The sequence below is a fragment of the Natator depressus genome, chromosome 9 (assembly GCF_965152275.1).
Source record: "Natator depressus isolate rNatDep1 chromosome 9, rNatDep2.hap1, whole genome shotgun sequence".
Taxonomy (NCBI): Eukaryota; Metazoa; Chordata; order Testudines; family Cheloniidae; genus Natator; species Natator depressus.
Window position 1 is genome coordinate 8,495,598 of NC_134242.1, and position 19,358 is coordinate 8,514,955.

General features: G+C 55.9%; 1 protein-coding gene across 2 annotated transcripts in view; it reads right to left on the reverse strand.

The window, feature by feature from the left end:
• The window catches only part of EPHB3 (EPH receptor B3), a 44,764-nt gene extending 26,298 nt beyond the window's left edge, over window positions 1–18,466 (reverse strand). For both annotated transcript variants that reach the window (XM_074963477.1, XM_074963476.1), the window contains exon 1: window positions 18,416–18,466. The gene's annotated coding sequence lies outside the window, so the exon portion shown is untranslated. The remainder of the gene's footprint in view (window positions 1–18,415) is intronic.
• Window positions 18,467–19,358: the final 892 nt, after the last annotated feature.

Consider the following 19,358-nt stretch of genomic DNA (forward strand, 5'->3'; position numbering starts at 1 on the left):
GCTTCGCTCTCCTGAGGTAGGAGTCTCTCTGCAGGAAATGGCAGCGAGGTCTTGAGCATGGCACAGGACAAAGCATCAGAAATCTCCAGTGGCTCTTAAATAAGAGGGTACATTTGGCAGAGTCTAGAGAAGTGAGCTGTGCCCCACTCCATAAAACTGATTCTCACGGTTTCCCTTAGAGACCACCAGTGCTAGTCTGGATTCTGGTAATGCCCATTCTCTACCTGAGAGCTGTCCTACCGAAGATTGCTGCTCCCACAGACACATGGCCTCAAGACAACAGCGCTTCTCCCCCCATACCCTAGTCACTCCAGGCAGCAGAGTCAAATTGCCTTAAATTCCAGCGTATTTGTAACATCCTGGATTCGCCAGGTTTCCTGCAGAATGCCGGATGGGAGAACTGCCTGAATATGAGCCATCCACAGCAAGGGGGCTAGGAGAGAGAGAGATCAAGGTAATTGGATCGCGCTGCCAACCAAAGCAGAGCATCCCAAACTATTTAGGGCAGGGGTAGTCAACAGGCGGACGCAGGCCAAATCCAGACTGACAGATGCTTTTGAACAGACCCCAAAATAACTTTATTTACTCATCATTGTTGTGGGGTGTTTTTAATTATTTTCTCTGGTGTCTGGACCTTGATTATACCTTGACCAAGATATTTGGACCTTGACAGAAAATAGTTGACTACCCCTGATTTAGGGCATCACTAGCCACACATGCAGGCTGCATTCCTAGAGGGTAACCAGTGGTCAGCCTGGACTGTAGCTGCAGTCTGGCAAAAGGTGTCATGAGACAAGCCAGCTTCAGGGAGACCCATCTGTTCCCCGGGGGATGCAGCATCATTACAGAGATTTGCATTCCTCATTTCTAGGAGCCTTTCCTTCAGCAGAAAGGCTGCAGCCACAGGAGTCCAGGGTGCCTCCTATAAAAGTCAGCCTGACCCAGTTTGTTTGGAGTCCCAGATCTCTGCAGGGGGAACAAGTTGCGCGCAGGGATATACACCCTGTGAAAGGACAGAGCCCTGACGAGCCAGTTGTCCAAATATGGGCACACTTGTGTTCCATGATGCCTGAGATATGCAGCCACTGCCGTTAAATGTTTCATGGAGACCCAAGTGGCTGTGCGGAAAGCCAAACAAGTACTCTGCATTGACAGGGATTGGTCTTTGCCAAGTCTGAATGTTACATCTGCCTGCGCGAGTTCAAATGGCAACAGGGAAGTACAGCATGCATCACCAAGGCGGAGAGCTCCGAGCCAGGCCCGAGGGCTCAGAGAGAAGGAATTATCGCTTCCAATGGAATCACACAAGACTTTGAGCTTCTGCGTAGAACCCTAGCTCTCTAGCGTGATGGGGCACGAGCCTCTTTTAGGATTAGGAAATATTCGGCATAAAATTCATACTCCCCCCAGAGCGGACTGGGTATTTCTATCATTCATCGGAAAGCCCTTCCCTGACCAGTTTCTCGTGCAAGGGGTCTGAGAAGGGAGGAGGAAACGGCCTGAAGCGGGAATGAATTTCCTAGCTGTGCTCTTCCACCTCCAGGTCCCAGTGATCTGAAGCAACTCCACCGTGTGTCAAAAGGAATAAGAGTGGCTGACCCCAGAGGTGGAAGAGGAAAGGGCTGTAATGGCGGCTGCCTCAGGAAGGCTGTTGAGAAGGGCCAGAGGGGCCGATGCAGAGGTCTCCAGGCAGCAGTACTAGGTGCACCAGGAGCGGGAAAGAGATAAAGGTTAGGGAGCCCAGTGGCTGAAAGCGACAGATTTGGGAGAGAACTTGGATTTGAGGAGCCCAGAATCAGCCAGCCATTCCACCAAGAAGGAGCCAGAGGAAACCTAAAGGTGAACAGACCCGAGACTCCGAGCAATGCAAACATTCACACGAGTGGATGAGGGATGCCCAGGACCGCTCAGCACAGAAAGCCACTGGGCGTTCCCCCACTCCAAAGACTGCAGCTAAAACAGAATCTATAGATTCTTAGTACAGGACACAGTGCCCTGATGGCATCTTCTGAAGACCGTGGAAATGCACACAGACAACAGGATCTGCGAGGTCCAGACCCTTAGCCCCCGTGCCACGCATCCCACAGAGCCAAAGACTCCCTTGCTACAGTCCTCACTTGTGCCAATGATGCCTAAGGAAATTCCACCCATGGCACTTGGAGCATTCCCTTCCCTCCATCTCCATCCCCTGATCCCTAGTAGCTGGTGTGCTGGCCTTTGGGAGGACCCTCCCTCCCAGACATCATGTTCCTGCAGTTTCCACACTAAGGGCAGTGGAGTTCTGTGCCTTGCTGAAACACGTGGTGGGAAGCAATATCCTGGACCCTGACGCATTCAAACCCTCCTGTGGACGGCCTGCTTCGCCAGGCAATAGAGGCCCCCGTGGGACAAAGCTGGCACACCCAGGAAATGCCCTTCTCCAAGGTAGCGCAGGCAATGCACGTGCTGATCTACGACAGACAAGTCACTCTGACAGGAGACAGGCCGCCTGCATCCTCATTACTCCAGACCCACCACCTGATCTGAGTAACGGCCGGGCAACAGCGCAAGCCCACAGCCAAGGCCAAACACCACACAGAAAAATGAGAGACAGTTAACAGTGAGCTCCGAACCAAGGAAAGGGCCGCAAACAGAGGGCAGAAGGCAGCTCCCAGGCCTGAGGCGGTGGGGCCACTTGGGCCTTCCAGGCCTTCTGTAACCTTGTCTCAGAGATCGGTTGTATGTGAGGGCCATGCTTGAAACGGTTCTGGGACTCGCTGTACCTGCCGCCTGAAGCAAGGAGCTGCAGAGGCAGGACGCTGTCCTGAACGCTACCGCGCCACCTTGTTTTCTTCATCAACTTTCAAGTCTTTACAAATCCCAAATTGGACACACACCGCCCGCCCCTTTCCCTTTCTGATGGAAAGGATCGTGATCGCACGCGCAAAGTGCCAGCTGCTGTCCAAACAGAACAGGCACAGTCATCGCCTGCCCTGCCCACGCTCACAATTGAAGACAAGCAATACGGAAGAGGCGGCAGGTAGACAATAAGCAGGTAGCCTCACCACCTCTTGCCTTATTCATGGTCCGTTGAAGACTTTTTGCGGGCATTGTGGCAGAGGGGAATTTTGAGGAAGGATTTGAAGGAGCAGCGGGTGGTAGCTTTGCAGAGCCACACCACATGGAAAGTCGTCCGCGAGTGGAAGACAGCATGAAGAGTGTCATGGGAGAAGAGGAAGAATAGGTGGTCGAGGCTGATATTGATGGCAGAGCACTATGAAGAAGCAGCAGAAGTAGAAACTTTTCAGTACTTAAGGCTTTGACGCGCCATTACAGTCTGAGTTTTGCTATTGACCAGGCTTAGGGCTAGGATTTCCTCTCAGTACCTGCTCCAGCACTCATATGCAGAACTGGGGAGACCACTTCTCACAGCAATTCTGGGCACTTATTGAACCAAAGGGGGGCAAAAGAGAATTGGATAAGTTCAGAGGACAGGTCCATCAACGGCTATTAGCCAAGATGGTCAGGGACGCAATCCCATGCTCTCGGTGTCCCTAAACCTCTGAGTGCCAGAAGGTGGGACAAGCAACAGAGGATGGATCACTCAAATTGCTCTGTTCCGTTCATTCCCTCAGAAGCATCTGGCACTGGCCACCATTGGAAGACCGGATACTGAGCTAGACAGACCATTGGTCTAACCCAGTATGGCCATCCTTAGTTCTTATGCATTCTTTTCAGTCAGCTCCTCAGAAAGAGTCCAAGAATCTGATCCACTGGGTACAAAACCTTACGCTTTCTTGGCTTTGAACTTGCGACATTGCCAGCTATCATGATGCTCTGGCAAGGTAGGACTTTGGCCTCTCAGCTATACCTACCCCACTGGGAAAAAAGAAGGGCTCAGATTCAAGCGAAGAGCTCCTTAGAAATATCTAAGAGAAAAGTTCATGGGTTACTCAGGCCAGAGCGTCAAACAGAAGGGCTGGGCTCATTCTGCAACCCACTGAGAGAGAATGCAGAAGCCAGGGATCTTTGACGCGCGCCCTTGAACATTTGGGTCCATACCAGAGGTGAGCCTCACTCCGGACGGCAGGAATGGAGCCATGGCCAACCCAGCCTTGCCGATGCTAGGCAATGGGTGAGTGGGGCTATTCATGAGTCGTCATCCTATGCACAGCTCCTTTGCACATGGCAGCGTTTGCTGGGAGGGGGTGCCCGGCTCTGGGGCTTGGTCACCTCCCCTCCCCCACAGCCACACAGAGAGGTCTCTGAGAAGAAGGGAGAGAGCCTTGGGGCCTGGGGATGGCAGAAGCTTGCCAATATCTGGTTGCCGCTTATCGGCAGCAAACAGAAGCAGAACACACAATGATCTGCGGGTGGTGCTGCCACCAAAGGGGGCATCTTCTGCACATTGTAGTTCCCTCCCCAGCTCTGAGATAATTATAGCAGGAACGAGTGGCCTTGTGCGCGTCCCATTCAGGCACCTATTGGTACAATTAATCCCAGCCCCGTTCTAAACTGCAGCACAAAGGACTTTGGAGGGAGGCCCTTTCTCGGGGAACAAAGGGCTGCCTGTGGGAGAGAACCTGAGGTTGCACTTTTCCCGCTGACGCGCATTTCACATACACAAAAGCAAAGCCACACAGAGTGCTGTGTATCAGGGCAGACCCTGCAGGGAGACCCTTCCATGCACTTCCCAGACCCCAATGCCCAACCCATTCCTAGATCCCCCCACCCCACCCCAATCCTCTGGGAGGAGCCTTCAACCAAGGCAGAGAAATGCCCAGTCACATGTGCTGACTAGCTGCTGGGGACTATCCCAGGGCAAGCTTCTGCTAGGGAATTTGCAACACCCTGAATCCCATCCACAGAGAAGTGCCCACATCCCATTCAGCCCTAGTCACTGGCAAGGGGACACCTGCGATGAACCGGGGCGACATTTGCACAACTTATACATTCTGGCTAATAGTGTGAAGCTGTGTTATGAAAAGCAGCTGTACTGCGAGTCCCTATACGTATGAGGACCCAGCACTGCCGACAGGTCTTGGAGAAGGCACACACCAGACAGGAGCAATGGGAAATACTTCAGGGTAACTATGTTACTTAGCCCTCACAAAGGTTATGCTAGAAAGCAGCTCCAGCCTTGGAAATCCAGTCTAGCTCAACCCTTCTGAAGGGAGAGGGGAAGGCAGGAGAAGTGGAAACTTACCAGGAGTAAAACAAGAGAGACCAAGTGACCGAGAGTGGTTTAAATAAAGAAACACATAGGAACAGAGGTGAGATAGGAGAAAGAAGCATGGGGCAAGACACAGTAAGGTCACAGAAGCTGGGTAAAGGACTTGTAGGAAGGAGAGGTCCCCCAGCATGTAGCAGCCCAGGAGGGAGGGGCCCTGCCTGCTTTCCTGAGCCCAGAGGGGCCAAGGACTCTGGACAAACCAAGGGACTCAGACCCCAGCCCAAAGAATGCCCTGGAGTGGGGAAGAAACTGAGGCAGGGACATGCATTTAATGTTTGTTTTGCATAATCCGCACTCTCCTGTGCTTTATATGATTAAGTATAAAAGAGCATAAAGGGGCTAGTCTCTGCGCAAAGCGTATGAGTGTGGTGCTGACTGCTTTACAACTACTGCGGGCCCCTGAGAGTTCAACTGTAACCAGAAGCTTCACACCTCCGGGGGCGGGGGGAGTTCTGGAGAGGGGTGTGTTTAAGTAACAGGGGTATCTGGGGGCATAGGGCAGATGAGCCAAGGAGCCCCATTTCAAAGGAGTAGCAGACTGGGCATCCATGCCCAGGAAGCATGCCAGACAGCGCCTCGGAGGCTGCAGCGCTGGTCCCTCCCGTGGCCTAGCAGCTTTCACACGCCCTGTGGGAGCCGGAGCACAGACTCCTCACAGCTGTCCTAGTGGGTGGCCAGCAGAGAGCACTCGCTAGGACCTGTGACAGTGCCACACCCTCCAAACGAGGCAGATCCCATCATCCCCCCTCCACCTTCCCTGTTACAGAGTCTGGCACCCCCACTGCACACTGCAGGAAATGCCCATGCCTCACCAGGCTGCAAAGAGCTCTGCTTGCTCCCCTCCCCGCTACACGCCCCAGAGCTGGGAACTCTCACCCCTTCACAGTGACTTTCCCGGCATGGGTTCGGTGGCGAGCCACAGGGGTTTCCATGTGAGGGAAGGGGCAGGAAGGGAGAGGCTGACAGGCTGGGGGACAGGAGAGCAGAGGGAGACAGCAGCTGGGGCGTGTGTGCAGTGAGTGGGGAGAGGAGACAGCGAGTGTGGTTTGGTGCTAGACTCCCAGGCTGGAATTAGCAATGCCGGGGCACTGGCAGTAGCCACAGAGGGGCTGCTCACCCCCCAAGTATTTTTAACAGGAGAGGCCCTCTCCGCTCCTTCCCCACAAGCCCCAGGAGATCAGAACAGTCAGCGCAAAGCTATTCCAGGACCAGGAGGGGCTGTGACCCCTGAGCACAGGACACAGCCCTCGGCAGGATTGCAAAGGCCAGAAACATTCGCTGGCTGCCTTTGATCTAGACAGATGCTGTGTGGCAGCTCCCCCTACAGGAGCCGGGAATCATTGCCGCTGCAGACACACACCAGCACTAGGGAGCCCTGAACTCTCCCAGCAAGTGCCCAATACCTCCCCGCACCCCGACCTTGGATCGCTCAGCCCTCTAGGTCCTGGCCACGAGACCCCCTTGGGGAATCTGCCCAGCCAGGATCAGTCCTTCAGCTCCTAGCTCCTTCAGTTACTACGTCTCATCAGACACAGAGACCAGCTTTCCTGCCTCCCCCTTCTTACCCTACAACTTTGCCCCCACAGGCTCCAGTCTTGCCCCTTCGCCTCCGTGTCTATATGTTCTACTTCACCCTGAGCCAGAGCAAGGTGCTCCATCACAACAGCGCACTTCGTCACCCTCGCCGCAGCGGGCAGGCGGGGTCCCAACCCGAGCATATCGTGCAAACAGATTCACTCCGCCCCGCCGGGCCCCCCTGACCTCCTGCAGAAACGGTGCAGCCACAACACAGGGGCAGGCGCGGCTCCCTCTCTTCTCTCACCGGCGTGCATCACAAGTGCCTGTTGCTGACACTTTCCAACCCACAGGTATCTGGGTTTCGCCTCCAGAGATGGGCGTGGAGGGAAAGAGGGAACACCATGGCCCAAAGAGCTTCTCCCCCTGGCTGGGTTGACGCTCGCATACATGGCTGCAGAGGTAAGGGGCACACCTCCCCCACAGTTCAGAGCCAGCTATCCGCTGGGAGCAAAAGGAAACCAGGGCCGGTGTCACAGCTGTGGCACTCTGTGCCAAGGACATTTGGAACACCATCAAAGAAAATCAGATCTGCTGAGCCAAACACTGGCACATGCAACCCAGTGTCTTGCCTCTGGCAGTGGGCAGAGCCTGCCCCACTTAAAGTTGTGAGCACTTAATAACAGACTCATTATTTTTGTATTACGGTAGGGCCTAGAGGCCCCAGTGAGATCGGGGCCCCATTGTACAGACACAAAGGCAGTCTCTGCCCTGAAGAGCTTACAACATAAACAGCCTAGCCAAAGGAAGTGGCTTCATTTCCTGATGGGGAACTGAGGCACTAGGAGATTCAGTGTCCCGACTCCAGGCCACACAGAGAGTCTGTAACTGAGCCGGGAACCGAGCCCAGATCTTGAGTCCCGGGTTGGTTCATTTACTGCAAGGCCATCTTCCCTCTCTGAAGCCTGCTGCTTTAGGGGAAGGTGCAGTGCCCCCCCACTCCCCAATCCTGTGCCTGGAAAACTAGCCCAACCTAGAGGGTGCAATCAACGAAACCTGGGGCAGGAAGTGGGAGACAGCAGGGGTTGTGTGAGTGACCGGCCAGCAACTGCATCTCCTCTCCCTCCCCTGTGTTTGCCCACCCCCCAGCAAACACACCTCACTGCTCAGGACTCCCCTCACCCAGACCCCCTTGGTGATTTGCAAATATAAACCCCAGACAAAAATCACTGAATGACAGGCCAAGACGAAGGAGGCCAGAGGTAGCTTCTCTGGGCTGGAGCATTTTCTTCAGTTCCCGGTGTCTCACCCGCCTGCTGCTAAACCCCTGAAGGGAGGTTTCTAACTGGATTCTTCCCAGGAGCTGCTCTCGGACGGTAACAAGACAGACTAGAAGCATGCCCCACTTACCGCCCTGCCCTCCCGCCAGGGGGTCTAACTTCCTCACATCACAACAGACTGAAGCTTACTAACAATTTGTGGGCCTCGTCATTTCATTGCCAGGCAGAGCTCCCTGCAAGTGCTGGACACGCAGCCCCTGGGCACCAAGCTTCAGGGAAGAACAAGAAGTTTCTTGCTGAGCAGCAGACGGTGCCTGGGAGGAGGGGAAAACCCACAGGGGGCTCAGCCTTCCTCCCAGGGTCTGACAGATGATGGGGATTCACTCCCTTCTGCAGTTGCTCTGAGCTAGAGCTTTTGGTGCCATCTCCCAAGCGGGCAGCCCCACCAGAGCTCTGCCAGGCCTTGGCACCTTCTCGGGCAGCAGCAGCCACGTTTGAAGGCACCAAGGAGGAAGAGAACCCAGAGCCGTTTAGAGCCAGCTGCTCAGAGGCCATCTCAACACTGCAATTACCGTTCTATTAATACCCTGGGGATTTCGGGAGCACAACGCACCATGTGCAACTCCAGGGTCTGCAGAGGGAGGCAGTTTCAGGTGGAAGAACAGATAGTCCCTCACTCCAGCTCCCTTTCCCAAGGTGTGAGACCCAGAGCCACCCCCAACTGCTCTCCTCTGCAGGAGCCCTTTAACATCCCCAGATAAGGGGCATCTCTCATTCCTACAGGGCTGCTTATGGATTCATTCGCAGTGGAGCCCCCCCCAAGTCTCTGATCACTGGCTCGCTGACAGGTTTCAGAGTGGTCTCAGCCAAGCCTCCAGCTGCCATTTCTTACCCCCAGGGCCTCTTCTCAGCCCTACAGCCTCCAACACACCACAGACATCTCCCTGCCCTATTGCAAGGAGCTGCTGTCCTTACCACTTCCCTACTCTGGGGTCCAATCTGGGCTCTGGGAGAATGTGACTGACCCCAGGCAGCAGAGACCTCCCAGGCCAGCAGGCAAGAAAGTGATTTATAAGTCACGCTCCTGGCAGAAACATTCACTCTGGCCACTCTCCGGCCATGGAAATAACTCAGCCGAGCGGGTGACATCAGCCCCGCGAATACCATTAACCGGGACACGCAGGCAGCAAACTGCTCCACAAACCCATCTTCGTTTCCAGACTTTATGTCAAAATAAAACCTCTCCACACCCTCCAGCGCTGTGGCGACCAGGAGAATACAGCCTGCCACACTCACAAGTCCCCGACAGCCAGGGGAGAGAGCCACAGCGCTGCCTCTGCATGGGGCCGAGCACAGCAGAAACAAGCAGCTCCCTGCTTTTCGATGCTGCACATCTGGTTTCATGGAGTTCCCGCAGGGGCAGAGCCCGTGCTGGGAGGCTCAGGTGTCTGTGGCCGGGGCTCTGGGCTGCACGTGATTCAGGGCCACCAAACAAGCTCCGGTCCACCAAGTGACGGGAGGGGAGGCAGACGACACAGTCTCCGGGTTTGCACTGGCTCCCGGAGGTGGCAGCCGTTTCCGGGCTGGGATACCTCCCCCGAGTGCCGTTTGCAGGTTATTCTTCTGGAAACATTCCAGGAGAGGAGGGGGAAAAATGGCAAGAAGTTACTTATCGCAGATCCAGAGCCATTCAGCCCTCAGACAGCGGCTCGGAGAGGCAGTGCTCAGTTGCCAAGCTGTATCCCATCCAGTCAGCCCCGAGATGGAGCCTCTGCCAAGACTTCCCTCCCCACTCCCGCCTGGGGCAGTTACCCGAATCTCCATGCTGCTCTCTGCTCACTTCCTCCAACTCTCAAGCACCAAACCCATCTGGAACTGTTTAAACCCAAATATCCTTCCCCCCCTTCCAAAGTCAGATTCTTCCGAAGTTAAAACAAGCACAGAATCGGGGAGGGGGGGGGGGGGGGTGCCAGGCCTGGCCGACTCTCTCCTCTTCATTTCAGTTTAATTTCTGGGGAACTAGAATAAATCTGTTCCTGGCAATCGTTCAAGCCCTGCACATTTTTCTCATTAATAAAAAAAGGCCGTGGACTGCATGCCGTTTGTGCAGGCATGTAGGACAGCCCCCCCCCCCCCCCCCCCAAGCGATCCCTACAGTGGGGTCTCGCTCAGGCCTCGGCTCTCACTGGGCAATTGGCTGAATTAGCCAAGTGACAAGTGGGGCTGGTTGGAGAAGTGGGCAAGCCTCCCCCACCCCCGCTCGGACAGATTTCAGCCGCTCCGCAAGGGTACATGGCCCCACCTCCCAGGGAAACTGGTCAGAGCAAATGCTGCAGCAGCAGCTGCCACCAGGAGGCTGCAGGGTGAGGTCCTAGGACATCCGCTCTCTCCTACCATCCACCCCCCCTGAGCTAACTGCCTCCCCAGCTCCATCTGGGGCAGGAAAAGCTGGGGAGAAGGGGGCCTTTGGGTGACCGCAGCCTCAACTCGACGCTCTCCGAAGCGGCTCTTCCAGACGGAATCAGGCCCGATGTTTGCAGCCCCGCCATGGCCAGCAAGGTCCAGCGACTGCTGGCATTCCAGGGGAGGGGGCTGGGAAACAGGTGTTGGTCAGCGGCTCCCAGTGCATGGGCGGGACGTGCCAGCCTGTGGCGGAGAGCTTGCCGCTACATACAACGACCAGCGAGGCTGGATGCTTACGCACGCACACAGAAACCCACGGGGAAGGTTTCCGCAGCCAAGTCACACGACTTGGGGTAGCTGTTTGTGCCGCTGAATTCCTGCCATCAGGTGCCCCTAGTAACAATGCTGGGGGAACCTGCATCCCGAATCTCCCTACCTGGGAGCACTCAGCATCACTTCTCATTCCTCTTCATGTAAAAGCACCCCCTAACCTAACCAGCATCTCTTGCCCACCGGCACTATGAGCCAGTACTGCCCCAGCGCCCTCCCACAGCAGAGGAACACCTCAGTACAGCATCTGCAAGTGCGAACACTTCAGCAATTGTGCGTTAGGGTGCCTGACCTTGATGGGAAGTGGAGATAGAAGAGTCTGATGTGCTTAACGGCAGGAGGAGGGATGGAGGAGTTGTTGGAGGGGTGACCAGTCAATCGCGCTTTGCTATGGCAACCCCATCGGCGCGCAAGCAGCGCGAAGCAGAGAGCGAAGCTGCCCAGCAGCAAGGCTTCCACCATGATGAACCCAAGGCTGCGGGGAGGCAGGGTGTTGAAAAGGCCCCCGCCCAAAGGAGTTGCCAGCGCGGCTGGTCCCTGGGCTATCTGCAGAGCAGAGAGCACTGGGGGGGAAATAGGGCGCTTGCGGTGCTTGGCAGAGGCTCGGCGTCATGGCTGCCAGATCTCCACCCCTTCCAGTGCCATCTTCCCGATCGGGACGTGCCACGGCAACCCAGGCATTAGCAAGGGCAGGGAACCGTCAGCTAAGCGTGAAGTGGAACGCCACCAATGCACATTCCTAGGTACGTTTGTTTTTAAAGGCACCCTTAATCAGAAAGGAGAGTCACAAGGCAGCCCTGTGTAGGTGGCCTGTTTTGCTTATAAAATGGTTCCTGGTTTCCTTCGTGGCTAAGCCACCACCCTTCCCCGCCTGTCAGCAACACTCCTGGTCTGCCCTATCTATCCGAGCTATCCCAGCGCCAGGCAGGGCTTGGCCATCGCTGTATTTCCCCGTTCGCCTGACTGGAGAACACCCCCATTTTTAAAGAAGTTCCTTTTGAGCCTCATTCAACGCGACCTTACTGAGCGACAAAGGGGTCAGAGCGGCTCTTCAGCTCGCCTGCCTGTGCCGACACAGCGGGGAGGGAAGCCGAGACCGGGGATCCCGATCTGTTTTTTTGGCTACCGAAATTCGACTTTTACTGACAAGCCAAATAAGGCGATGTGGCCGAAACACGACAGCTCCGTCACCCGTCTGGGCCCAGAGCTCAACATGAGACCGAGGGAGGGAAGACGACCCGGGTGAAAGATTTTTCCCCTCCCTCCAATATGGCGGCTTCGGCTCAGAAATCCCGCTACGAGACTGGGCTGCCCCACCCCCACCGGTGCCCCGTGGCTGGGGGCAGAGGGGACTAGGAGAGGACAAATTCAAGGCTGAGAACGGGTTTTCTGTTCTGTGCCTGTTTATTTCCTAGTGACATTCCGGGAGCTGCAAGCACACTTCACCCAGCTGCGAGCAGGAGCACGCGCGTCCAGCTCCCCGTCCCTCAGCCACCGACTCTCTCCCTCCCAGACACGCGGCAAGCCTCAGAGGGGAACAGCAGACCCTCTCCGTGAGAGAGCACTTCTCCTTCCACTGTTACCACATATCGCTGAACCAAACGGCCGAGGAAGCAAAGGGCAGGACAGACCCCCACCCATGTCAAGATTGAGAGGCTAGCGGCCCCGAGCTGCCCTGCGGAGTACCCCGCGCACTCCCTGTCAACTCAGGGCTCTGCCTGACCCTCCTGGGGACGGCTTAGTGACTCTTTAAGTTGCTACCTTGGCCCTTAGGGCAGAGCCAGGCCAAGAGCCCTGCAGAGAAACCGGGCCTCCATCCCACCGGCTTCTCCGGCCAAGGGGCGAGAATCCCAAACTAGTGAAGCAGGGCACCCAAATCCAACCTGAACTGGGCCGAGAACATTTTTTGCCATGCATTGGAGGGCACTGGGCTGTGTACACACACACACCCCTGCCCGCCACCCCTCCCCCTGCGCTCGGCACCAAAGAGGAGACGCTTAATCCCGACAAACCAGTTTGACTCAGCACAACAACAACAGGAACAACTACAATTTTCAAAACATGCAAGTCTGTGATTCAGAGTCTTCTGGCCAGTTAATTAAATGCCGAGCTCCGATTTTCCAGTCTCAGCAGCAGCAACTTATCATGGAAAGAAAATGCAACAAACTGGTTTCCCCGAATATTTGGTGCAATAAGTCATCACAACAGGGGGGAGTTTGGGGACCTTTCTTAAAACCAGAGGCCAATATTCCTATGACGACACACACACACAGGCAGACCCAGAGTTTCTACCCCTCAGGCAGCTGGATGTTTTATGCCTCTAACTAGGAGCAAAGCGTTATTACGCACGCGCGCGCGCACACACACACACACAAAAAGAGAACAATGGAAGTGCAAAGCCACAAACATACAGACTGCCACCGAAATCTCACCACATGCAACTCTGCTGCAAGTTCTTCCCTCTCTCTAACTAGCTGCTTGCTCCACTTGACACAAAGGAAAGCCCCTCTGCTCCTCGGCTCAGGAAACACGGCCGAAGCAGCTTGCACGCAGCAGGGCATTTTGCGAGGAACAGGAACAGTGTAGCCAACACTACACTACGAAGCCCCGCGACCGGCATTCTCTCCCCACCTACCCCTAAGCATCAATAAAACAGCCGGGCTAACATTAGTCACCCCCGTCGAGAAATGAGTCCATTAGTCACCCCCATCGAGAAATGAGGCATTTCGGTGAAATGTAATTAAACAAAAAGCAAAGGTCTCTGCCAAGAAAATACCTGACAGTCCCAGAACTTGGGGGGTGGTTTTGGCACAGGAATGAACTTGGCGCAGTATTTGGGGGTCGGCCTTCATAAAGCTAAACCGTGGCTGTAGACTGGCAATCGGGGAAAACCCAAGCCAAGGACTGACTCCCAAATATTTCTCATTCCCAAACATTCAGGGAAAGGGCATACGTTCAGTTATTTACATTAGGAGAGCCCATAAACCGTGCAACACAGGAAGGCGCAACACCCGCTTTGGGATTTCTTCAGAAATGGCGCACAAAAGTCGCCTCCCGCTCCCGGCTGCAGATGAGTTCAGGAAGCTCCCCAGCGTGCGGCTCATGGGTAGTGGCACAGGAGACTATGGGGGGGGGGGGGGGGGGAGGAGGAAAAAAAAAACCCACCGGAGAGGCCGAATTTCGCCCCTGAGCGAAACGTGAGGGAACGCAGCCGTCTTGTCTGCCTGCCCATCCCACACACTGGTAAGGGAGACTGGCAGAGCTCCGTAAGCAGCTATCCACTATCCCTTTTTCCACCACCAATACTACCCCCCAGCCGCACAGTGCTGGGGACCTCGCTTGGACAGCTGGCAATCACATCAGACATGCTGAGGCATTAAACACGGTTAGAGAAAATGTGATTTATGGGAAATAAATTAATCCCATAGCATTTTGCTCAGGTCCCGCATTTGGGCCTTGGCAGGCTGCAACTAGGAGTCTTGGACATAATGGATGTTCTTGGTGCTCTGAGCTTTTTCCACAGCCCAGATTCTAAGTGACAACAGCTGGGTAGAGAGCAGGCTACAGAGGCCCAAAGGAGGCCACTGCACTCATGTCAGCCCTGCGTGGAGAGCTCGTTCCGGACGACAGGAGCCTCAGCTCCCAACCAAACCAGGGCAAACCCGTCTCCTTCTTGCATTCAAATGCTTCGCCAGAGAAAGCCACTGCTGTTGCTTCTGGACAGAGCATTCCTTCTCCAGCAGGCTGAGGGTCTGCTGAACTGGAGAAGAAAAACACATTGTAACTTCAAACAAACGCAGCGCACTTACAGGATCTGGAGAGAAACCATTTTCTTCTCAGCAGCACAAAGCCCTCACTGAGCTGCTGCGGAGAACAGCTTCCTCCCCCCCTCACGGTGCCTTGCTAAGAAACAGAACTCCAAGCGATTCTGCCACAGGAAAGGGCAAGAGGGAGCCCAACAAACAGAACTCCAAGCGATTCTGCCACAGGAAAGGGCAAGAGGGAGCCCAACGCAACGCCAGACAAGAGGGGTGACACCCCCCCGCCCAAGTGACACGAACTACAGCAGTTACTGTGGAATACAACCCAGCAAGCCAGCTGGGAGCTCCACATTCCCAGCACAGAACCTGACAAGTGGGGCAGCAGAATCCCGGGCCACTAGCGGCCGTGGTTACAGAGTATGTGCCTACAGATTTATCGCCACGGCGGATTTATGATTAGCACTGAAATATCTGAAAAGCCATACACACCAGATTTACAGTAACAACTCGAATGCTCCAGCCCAGGTCAGGAAACAGCTTTGCGAGCGGCTAAAAAAGCCAAACACAGCAAAAGTGCAGGAGCACAATCCCCGGCCACGGGGTCAGTGATCTCAGCTCCCAGAGCCGGGAAAGACTGGAGTCACCGAAGCCCTCTCCTGGCCCAGCCAGCCAGCTCAATTTAAATGAAGTCCAGCTAGAAGAGAAGCTGAAACAGGCTGCGGGCTGGAAGCGCCCTCTATTCCCAGACACAGCTCAGCGCCTGGCATCACCAAGCCTTGCTCCACACACAGAGCCTGCTAGCCCAGCACTGAAGCATGGATGTTCAGGGAGGCCTGGCAAACAGCTGGAAGGTGACCTCTTGAGGAGGAGCATTCGGCCCTCTGACCTTCCACACTCGGGAAGCTGAGAAAACCCTAAGTGAAAGCTGTTTATTTTCCTTGTCCTGCTCTTCACCCCAGTTCACGGGGGTTAAACAGCCGAGCCCACCAAGCTGCTTCTGGGGAAAGGCGACCTAACCTCTCCCAACCCGCTGCATCTCCAGAAGCTGTGCAGATTCTGGCCGCTGCCTCCACAGCCTACTGAATGCTGCAAGACCCACTGTCACAACAGCAGGGCTGGAAATTCAGGCACACAGGACAGCCCACCCAGAAACGCTACAGAAAGGCAATGGAACAGCCTTGGAGCAGAGAACTGAACCAGGAGCAGGCACCGTGACAAGAACCTGAAGCCGAGATGCTGGCCTGTAACACACAATCAATCCCCTATCACACACACAGAGTTGTAATCCTCTGCGTTTGTGCTGGGCCCCAGAACTGGCTTGGTTCTTAATTCCCAAAGGATTTATAGGAAACTAATTGTTATTAGAAGCAGTATAAGGGCAGCACCCAGACACCCCAATCAACATCAGAGCTCGGCTGTGCATCGGAAACCAGTCCCTGCCCAGAAGAACTTAATTCTGCAGTATCTATTTAATACGTAAGGTCCACAGCCACCATTTCCAGGCTGATCTTTAGGGGTCCACAGCTGGCTCAAGGCTCATCCCAAAAGAGCAGTGTGCATGCAGAGTAGTCACTGCTTCCCAGACTGCTACAGCCCAAGGAGGGGATCACAGTCTCTAGAAGCTCAAAGACTGAGCAGGCCCAGAGATCCTAGTTTGGCCCTCACAGGGAACGACTCAGGGTGACTGTTGCCCCGCATTTGAAGTTTTTTTGAGGAGAAGGAAAAAAATAAAAAGATATTTGTAACAACCTCCCCCCCCCGCACCTTTTCCAATGCCTAAAGACCAAGAGAAATGTTGATTTTTCTACACGCCAGCAGAGGCAGTCCCCAGTCCTCTCAGCCCCTCCAAAAACAAGCGGTGACCCAAACTTTGCAGCATGGGGCTATGCATGGGAAATAGAAAGCAAAATGACTCCAAACAAGCACTAAGGCTCTCTTTGATTTTTGTTGTCCCAGCACAGCCATGCAAAACAGAATAAAAACGTTTTCAGTGAACAGCTGACTTGTTTAACAACAAGGCAGAAAATTCCCTTAGTCTGTTATGGGGTTTTGTTTGTTTATTTTTGAAGTGGTCAGCAACCCCTTCCTTCCCACCCACCCACCCCTTTTTATCCTCTGGCAAGCAAGAGTGTTTAGTTACAGAACCCAGGGGGAGAATGAGCAACCTACAACGATCCCAAAAGGGGTCAGAGACTTTTGTCACGAGACCAAAATTAGCTTTTGCAAGACGTTTAGTGCAAAAATGAAATGTCTATCATCTGCAACTAGCCTCCATTCCAAACTGTCCACCCACAAGACACACAAATCCCAGTGTCTCCCCCCCGTGATCTTTATCCAGTTGGACTATAAAGCTGCTTTCCTCTTGCAAATATGAAGGATCACCCGGCTGCCCAGAAGATTGTGATTTCACCCTGTTAGTGGAAGAAAATTAATTGACTTTTTATCTTCAACTGAACTAGAAGAGAGTTTCTTTTCCAGATCAAGAGGGGGAGGAAGAAGTCTGCCCACAGCACGTCTATTCTTGGAAGGGTACACACTAATACACTTACCAGCTACTTCCCTTTGGGGCAAGCACGGTTAGGAAAAGGCTCCATATGGAGGGCTTTCCTTCATGTTTGGGGTTAAATCGTTCAGTGCTTTGTGACCACCATTTGGTCTCAGCCTGGGAGCCAGGATGCAGCAGTCCAACACCCAGGTACTTCTCTGGTGGCCTTCATCAGTTTCTGCAGCATCCAACCTTTCACTTAAAAAGGTTCAATTTCTAGCCTTTTTGATTGTGGAGAAAAAACCCTGACTATGAACGGAGTAACCACTGAAGCACTCTTCCCTGTGTTTGCAAACAGACAGCCTGAAACAGTCCATAGAAAGAGCAGCTGCCCCCACTCAACTCAGCAAGATGTTAACTCTGAAGCCTAATGCTGGGGAATCCAATGCCAACATTCTGAAACGTTCCACCACGGATCTGGCTACTTGAAGAATCCAGGTAGAGTCCAAGGTTGTGAGTACACTCCCTCTCCCACACCCCACTCCGCCCCCTGGAATTTCAGCAGGAAATCCTGACTTTCAGACAGAATGGATCATTAAAAAAAAAAAAAAAAAAAAAAAAAAAAAAAAAATTGAGGGGAACCCCCCCCCCCAAGAGTTTCTGACAACCAGCTTCCACGTGTGCCCTTGCAAATCTCCATCTCAGCACCCCATGGATGCTCTTCGGTTCATACCACGGACACCAAGCCCTCTGGAACCCCCTTCCCACAATCCGCATCTCCCCTGGGCCCAGTGACGCCCCACCACTTCAAGGGCAGATGCTCCTTATATCCACGGGGACGCCTCTGCCGCCCCAGCCCGCCCCACGCAGACCGGCTGCGTCGCCCTGCAGGCGACCGGCACCACGGCGCAGAAAGTGGCCGATGGGCACGGGTGGGCTGGACCGTCTCCCTCTGCAAGGGTCTGGGCAGCCCATAGGGCGGCGGGGGGGGACCCAAACCCACGCCCCCTAGCCGTGCCCTGACCCCCACAGCCCAGCGGTGCCGGTTTCCGAGGGCCCGGAGCCGTCCGGGGCAGCAACTCTGCTTTCCCCGGTCCACCCAGTCTCCGCACCCGTGCCAGCGCCTCCGGATGGGCAACACGCCGGGCACCGTGCGGGGGGCTGCCCGCCCGCCCGCCGAGAGCGGGTCACCCCCCGGCCAGGGCCAAGGTCTCGGGTACCCCGGCCAGTGCCCGGGAGGGGAACCCCACCCACCCCGGCCAGTGCCGGGGACACCCCAGCAGGGGAACGGGGACTCAGCGGTCGGGGCGTCCCGCGCCCCGGAGAGATGGGGGCAGCCCGCCCGCCCGCGCGCCCGCCCCGGGGGCTCCCCCCACCCCAGCCCGGGCCGGGGATCAGCGCCGCCCCGGTCCGGTCCGGCGGGTCTCACCTTCCAGGGCGCGGCGGCCGCCGGGCAGGAGCAGCAGCAGCAGCACCGGCAGCAGCGGCGGCGGCGCCGCGGCCATGGCGGGGGCGCGGGGCCCCGGCGGGCGGCGCGGCAGTGCCCGGACTCGGGGCGGCCCGGACGGGCGGGTCGCGGGGCTCCGGTGCCGGCTGCGGGGTGGGGGTGGGGGGCGGCTCCAGACGTGGGGGGGCGGGGGGGGTGTCCCGGGCTCCGCGAGGCGAATCGGCTCCGGCGCGGCTGCGGCTGCCCTGGGGGTCTCGCGGCTCCGCTCGCCGCCGCTCACGCTCCAGCTCTGGGGTCTCCAGCTCCGCCGCCGCGGCTCAGCCACGGGGGGCGGGGCCCCGCCGCCGCCAGTCACCCTCTCGACACGCCCCTGGCAACCAAACGCCGCGCTCAGCGGGAGCGCCGCGCGGGGGACACGCCCCTAACAACGCCAAGCGCGCAGCCCATTGGACGTCGGGGGGGGTTCTAAACCCCTCCTCTAACCACGAGGCGGAGCTTAACCGAGGGGCGGAGCGTCAGGGAAAGATGAATTAGATGGGGAGGGGACTCGGTGCCGACTCGAAGCAGGCCCCGCCCCTGAACCCGCCCATTGAGCCGCTCGAGGCAGAGCGAGGAGAGCGCCCCACCTAGCGGCCACAAATGGAACTGGCCTCTTAAAGAGCTTGCACCCCCTCCCCACCCGTGGGGGGCCACGAGAATGCCTTAAAATCAAGGATTCGTCGTGGGCGTAGCCCTGTGGGAACCCCCCATCCCAGGCTCCTGCCACAGGCTCCTATTGCCCCCCAACCCCTTGCCAGGTGCCTCCTACCGCCCCTGATCCCCCCCCACCTTGCCCCACAACCACCTCCTCCTCCGCCCCCGCTTGCTCCCCCAGTTCTCTCCCTTCACGGCAGCTGGCCCCTCACATTCTCTTGCTTTGCCAGCT